General features: G+C 38.5%; 1 pseudogene; it reads right to left on the minus strand.

The window, feature by feature from the left end:
* Nucleotides 1-502: 502 nt before the first annotated feature.
* LOC102476939 (60S ribosomal protein L19 pseudogene) lies at nt 503-1,089 on the minus strand (annotated as a pseudogene).
* Between the last annotated feature and the right edge of the window lie 4,972 nt (nt 1,090-6,061).

Raw genomic sequence — 6,061 nt, forward strand, 5'->3', positions numbered from 1 at the left:
GTGTGTGTGTGTGTGTGTGTGTGTGCCCAAAATCCTGAGAAGAGAATGGAAGAGAAGGGATTGCAGCATGGCCCTGGGGGTGATGGGGTTTTACTTTCTACCTCTCTGTCTCTCCATCGTGCGCACACGCCCTATAGCAAAAATATCTTTTTTTAAAAAAAAAACATACTTTAAAACATGGTTAATGAAATAGCATATATACATATGGTACATAAAAGAGAATTGAAGCATATAAAATTATAAGCTTTGTAGGTTAAAAAGAATTAAATATTAACAATTTTATAAAATCCAACTGCTAAGTTTGGAAAGAAATTTATTTAAATAATATCTGCTTTTGCATTTTGAGGATGACTATTTTATTTGTTTTGTGTTAAGATGGTATTTTATTATGATTATCTGACATAAGAAATACATATTTGGTCTCTGCATCCAATTCTTTTTTTTTTTTTTAAACAAGAAGATAAAGACTTATTTTATTTAAACAATTATCTGAGTAACTGCCAATGCCACTATGTACAGACAAGAGATGGGGAGCTTTATTTCTTGGTCTCTTCCTCCTTGGACAGAGTCTTGATAATCTCTTCCTTCTTGGCCTGTAGGCGCTTCGGCGCGTGCGTCCTCCATCTTAGACCTGCAGGCTTCAGCCCGATCTGAGGAGCTTCTTGCAGGCCTTGCCTGCCTTCAGCTTGTGAATGTGCTCCATGAGAATCTGCTTGTTCTTGAACATATTCCCCTTCACCTTCAGGTCTTCTTAGACTCCCGGTATCTTCTGAGCAGCCGGTGCAGGATCCTCATTCTCCTCATTCAGGTCACCTTCTCTGGCATCCTAGCATTGGCTGTACCCTTTCGCTTACCTATACCCATATGCCTGCACTTTGGGCAGGCCAAAGTGATTTTCCAGCATCAAGCCCAGGAATGGACAGTCACAGGCTTGTGGATGATCAACCCATCCTTGATCAGCTTCCAGATCTGCTGACTGGAGTTGGCATTGGTGATTTCATTGGTCTCATTGGGGTCCAACCAGACCTTCTTTTTACCACAGTGGAAGACACTAGAGGCAAGCTTCTTCTGAAGCCTAAGCACACTCATGGCTGCAGCTGCAGCACCAAAAGGTGGTTTCCATAGTGTGGTGGTTATCACGTTCGCCTGGCACCTGATTCTTGGCACGGAGCTTCTGAAACCCTGAGAATTTCCTGAATCATAGATGTATCTTTTGATATTCATAACAAGCTTCTTTCAATCATATCTGAGTTTATGCTAATAAGATAATTTGGGTGGAGGATGTTTGCCAGAGGAACCAGTGATGTGTTTAGAAGGCTGTAACTTTCAGTGCTACCTTAGGTAAGGGAAAGGGGCTTCAGGTTAAATTAATTACTAATGGACAATGATTTAATCAAGTGTGGCTACGTAAGAAAACCTCTTTACAACCCTAAATGATGGAATCTGAAAGTTTCTGGAAGTGCTGGTGAGATGGTGTACCCTGAGAGAACACAGATGCTCCACCTGTGGCCTGATGCTTTGCATTATATGTCTCCTACTTGCTGCCCCTGACTTGTACCTTTTATAACAAATCAGCAAACATAAGTAGTTATTTCTGTGAGTTTCATGAGGGTTATAGCAAATTATCAAATATGGAAAGGCTATTGGAACTCCTAATTTGTAACTGAGCAGGTCAGAAAGCAACAGTGGGCCAGGACTTAAGATTGGTGTCTGAAGTGGAAACAGCTTTGTCAGACTGAGTCCTTAACCTACGGAGGTCTGACAAAAATTTCAGGTAGCTACTGTCAGCACTGAATTGAATTGAAGTAAATCAAATGACACCCAACTGGTGTGCAGAAAGTTGGAGAATTAGTTGTTGTCATAGGAAAAAAAACCCACACATTTTGTATCAGAAATGTCAAAAAATACAGTTTTATTTTTAGGTGGTTTAATAGACCTTCTTTTATGCAACAGGAAACATTTCTTGAAACAGTACTATCTGCTAAGAATCATTCTAAACTCAGAATTTTCAGTAGTGAAAAAAATATGAAGGATCTTTAAAAGTTCTTGGAAAATGTGTACTATGAAAAAACTATGCAGAATTTTGAGTTTTTGCACTAAAATAAAGTCATACTTTAATATCACTTTTGTATGAATTTTTTAAGTACTCTTGCATAGATATAGATCTTAGATATGTGTGTATGTGTATATATATATATATGTATGTATGTATGTATATATATATATAGAGAGAGAGAAAGAGCGCTTAGCTGTGTTAGGTATACATATATATCTTAATTTATATATCCATAAACAAATTATTTATAAAGCATTGGCTCTTGTAATTATGGATGTTAATCTATCGTACTGTCATCTGCGTGCTGGATACCCAGGAAAGCCAATAGTGTACCTCGAAGACTTAAGGGTCAGAGAAACAATGACATAGATTCCATACAGGACCGTCTGTGAATGAGGAGCATGAAAGCAGGAGATTAAAGACACAGTTGTAGGTGTAGGAGAGCTAGTTCAACCTTCCTCCTTTTTTATTCTGCTCAAGTCCTCAGTAGAATGGGTGATACACACCCCCATTAGGTAAGGCCATCTGTTTTACCCAGTTCATCAGTTCAAATACTAATATCTTCTGAAAACACCTTCGCAGACACACTTAGAAATAATGCTTAACTACCTACCTGGGCTTCTCATTACTTAGTTAAGCTGACATACAAAAATTTAACCATCACAGGTTATATGCTGCCTTTTTTTACCCCTTTGTATCAAAGGAATTGTACTGTGAGGGCCCTCGGCATAATCTGGAAGCAGAGAGTTGACAAAGGAAGAACTAAAACTTCTATGTATAAAAAAAAAAGCATTTGTTCAAAAAATATCTTTAAAGATTATGCTGCCTCTTGGAAGCTGTTTCTTTTCCTTCTTAATATATATAGAAGTGTTCACAAAACCATTTCCTCTTCCATACAAATACAACACTACATCTTTCAGCCTCCCTTATAGTTAGGTGGAAGATATGAGACTGGTTAGGGCATTGAAATGTGATGGAATCTGAAGCCAGCAGATGGCATAGCAGTTAAGTTGCTGGACTCCCACATGGCCGACCACAGTTTAAGTTTAGACCTTATGTGTTGAAACTCACACCAGGGCACATGTGTCTGCACCCAAGATCCAGGGAGGAGAAAGGAGCATGGCCATCCCCACTGGGGAATGATTTCTCACTTTCCCTCTCATGCTCTTTCCTTCTCTCCCAAAAGCGCTTGTATATCAAGACAAAATCCTCTAGGTTAAAAAAAGAAGAAGAAGAAAGAAAAAAACATGTGATGGAATCTGATAACAGTCCCTTCTGGCTGTGGTAGTTAAGACCTCAGGAGTCTGTTCCCCATTATGGAGACTAAAGGCATGTTATTTAGGTGGCTAAGATGTCAAACTTGAATCAGACTTTCATGTGAGAGAGAATTCTGGAAGGCAAGTTCTGTCAATTTCTGCAACATGATAAATGTAAACCTCATTTTTCTTAAGATTTATTATTTGGTCTTAGAAAGTGTTAATATGTTTGTGCATGTTTGTGGAATATAGGGGGCAGTGAATAAAGGATGTTGTTGCTGGTCTACCAATAACACTTTTGGTAGAATTCAGAGCTTTATTTATACTTTAATTGAAAAATGCATAGAGCATGGACTGGCTCTATGGGCAGTGGTTAAGGCAGCCAGATCCTGGATGGTCAACCACACAGTTTGAGTCTTGGTCCTGGAAGCTTGGAAAGCATGCCTGGTACATGTGCCCATGTGCCTAAAATCCTGAAAGAAGGGAGCAAGGGAGGAGAAGGGATTGCATGGGATTCCCTATGGGGGTGCTTTCTCCTCTCCCTTTCTCTTTCTGGTGAGCGCATGAGCCCTTTAGCAGAAAAGAAAGGAAAAAAAAGCATTGAGTAGCACTATGAAGGAATGAAGAGAGAGAAACCTTCTGTTGGAGGGAGATAAGGAGAGTGAAGGTATGGAAGAGTGGAAGGAGAAGGGAAGAGATGGAAAATGGAAAGCGAATATAAAACTAGATAGGTAAGCAACGCAGGGATGCCAAGGAAATGATCCTTTTATGAAGTTGAGAGTTTTTCAGAAGTCTGTTATACACAATAGGCTCGTGACACCTATGTAGATGGGGAGGGAATAAAGGCTGGAACTAGTCAGAGTGTAGCCTTCCTTATGGTGCTTCTCTGAAGACAGAACTACCTCCCACCAAAAGGAAGATGAAAGTGCTCAAGTCCGGGCAATTCCAGGGAGCGAACTGAATGGAGGGCCAAGGAAAAGGAAGGAAAAATGTTACAAAGGAAGGAAAAACGTTAGGAGCTAAGTGAGATAGAGATGTAGGTTTGAAATAAGTACATTATATACCCTGAACATACTAGGGAAAGTAACTTTTAAAGAAGAACAGAGGAAGCTACCTCTCACCACTAAGGTAATACCCTGGACCAGCAGATGGTGTAATGATTATGTCACTGGACTCCCATGTAGTTGACCGCAGTTCACATTCTGGAGCTGGCAGCTTAAAACTCAAGCCAGGCATGTGTGTGCGCATGCTCAAAATCCCAAGAGGAGACTGGAGAAGAGATGGCCATTCCTCCTGGAGGGTGATTTCTTGCTTTTTATCTCTCTGTCTCTCCAGAGAGCATACGTGCCCTATTGCAAAAATCTCTAAAAAAGAAGGTAATACCCAAGTAGTAGACATTACATTATCAAGAAAGAGTTATACTAGCCAGAGAACTGAGTTTTTTTTTAAAAAAAGAATGATTATTTATTTCATTCCACTTATTATTATTATTTTTTAAATTTGACCAGAGAGAGACAGAGAGAAAAGAGAGAAAGTAAGCCATGAGGTCTGGGACCCAAACTGCAGTTGGCCACGTGGGAACCCAGAGCCTTTCACCACCTGCTAGTCCCATAGAACTGAGATTTTTATAGCAGGATAACTTTGATAGTTTGCCTTATGTTCTTCTGTAATTTTTAACAATGAGAATGCAGTATTTCTTAAATAAAAATTTTATTAAGTATAAATAGCAGAATTTTGAGGTTTATATTATGCAAATTGCTAAGTAGTTAAGTAGTTTAGCAGTTAACTTGGAATGAACCTACAATTAAGATTTGCCACCATAAATTTATCAATCAATCATGATATATCCTTTGCACATAGTCTGAATACACTACAGAGTTTAATTTGGAAAACCATGAGTAATTTCAGAGATGATTACAGGTTGCTACCCTTTATAAGCTGTCACTTGCCTTTATTAAAGGAGTAGGTTTCTGATTCAACATTTTGAGAGTTTTAGGGTAAAATGTACTTTTCGAGTGCTCATTGAAATATTGAAGTTGAATATCACTGAATTGAGACAGGGTAATTCTGTATTCTTTTATGAGAGTACTTTAAGACCTCTGAAGTTTTTATATGTTCTTTGGCATGTATCCTTTCCTTTGTTTTTAAGTTTATCATCTTTCTGGTAGAAGGGGTTCAATAGCGGAACAAACACCAAGCTGGTATAAACAAACATGGATTTGAGTCTGAATGGAGATTTAGTTTTTCAAGCCAATTCATTTTTCTCTAAAGATTCTGCATCTGTAAAATAGCAGGTGGTGGGGTGGTAACAGTGATTTTTCTAAAAGTTCTTCTGGCTGAAAATTTTAGAATTCTATAAACCATGGGAAATACCATATAATTTTACAGAGACAAGTTGGGTAAGAAGTATTCAAGACAAGGGCCGGCAGGTGGTGTGGTTGTTAAGGGTGCTGGACTCCCACATGGCCAATTGTGGTTCAAGTTCTGAACCTGATGGCTTGCTTTCTCTTTCTCTCTCTCTCTCTCTTTCTCACTCTGTCCTTTTCTGGCCAAATTAAAATAAATAGACAAATAAAGTTAAATAAAATAATTCTTTAAAAAAGAAAAGGAGTATTCAAGATAAAAAGCATACACAATTGACTTTTTTAACAATCAGACTTTTTCAGTTGCAAACAACAAAATTCACACTGGCTAGCTTAAGTTGACTGGAATTTATCAAAGGATCTAAAGTGGTTCCAAGACTCTCCAA

This window comes from Tupaia chinensis, unplaced genomic scaffold (assembly GCF_000334495.1).
Source record: "Tupaia chinensis unplaced genomic scaffold, TupChi_1.0 Scaffold000544_1, whole genome shotgun sequence".
Taxonomy (NCBI): Eukaryota; Metazoa; Chordata; class Mammalia; order Scandentia; family Tupaiidae; genus Tupaia; species Tupaia belangeri.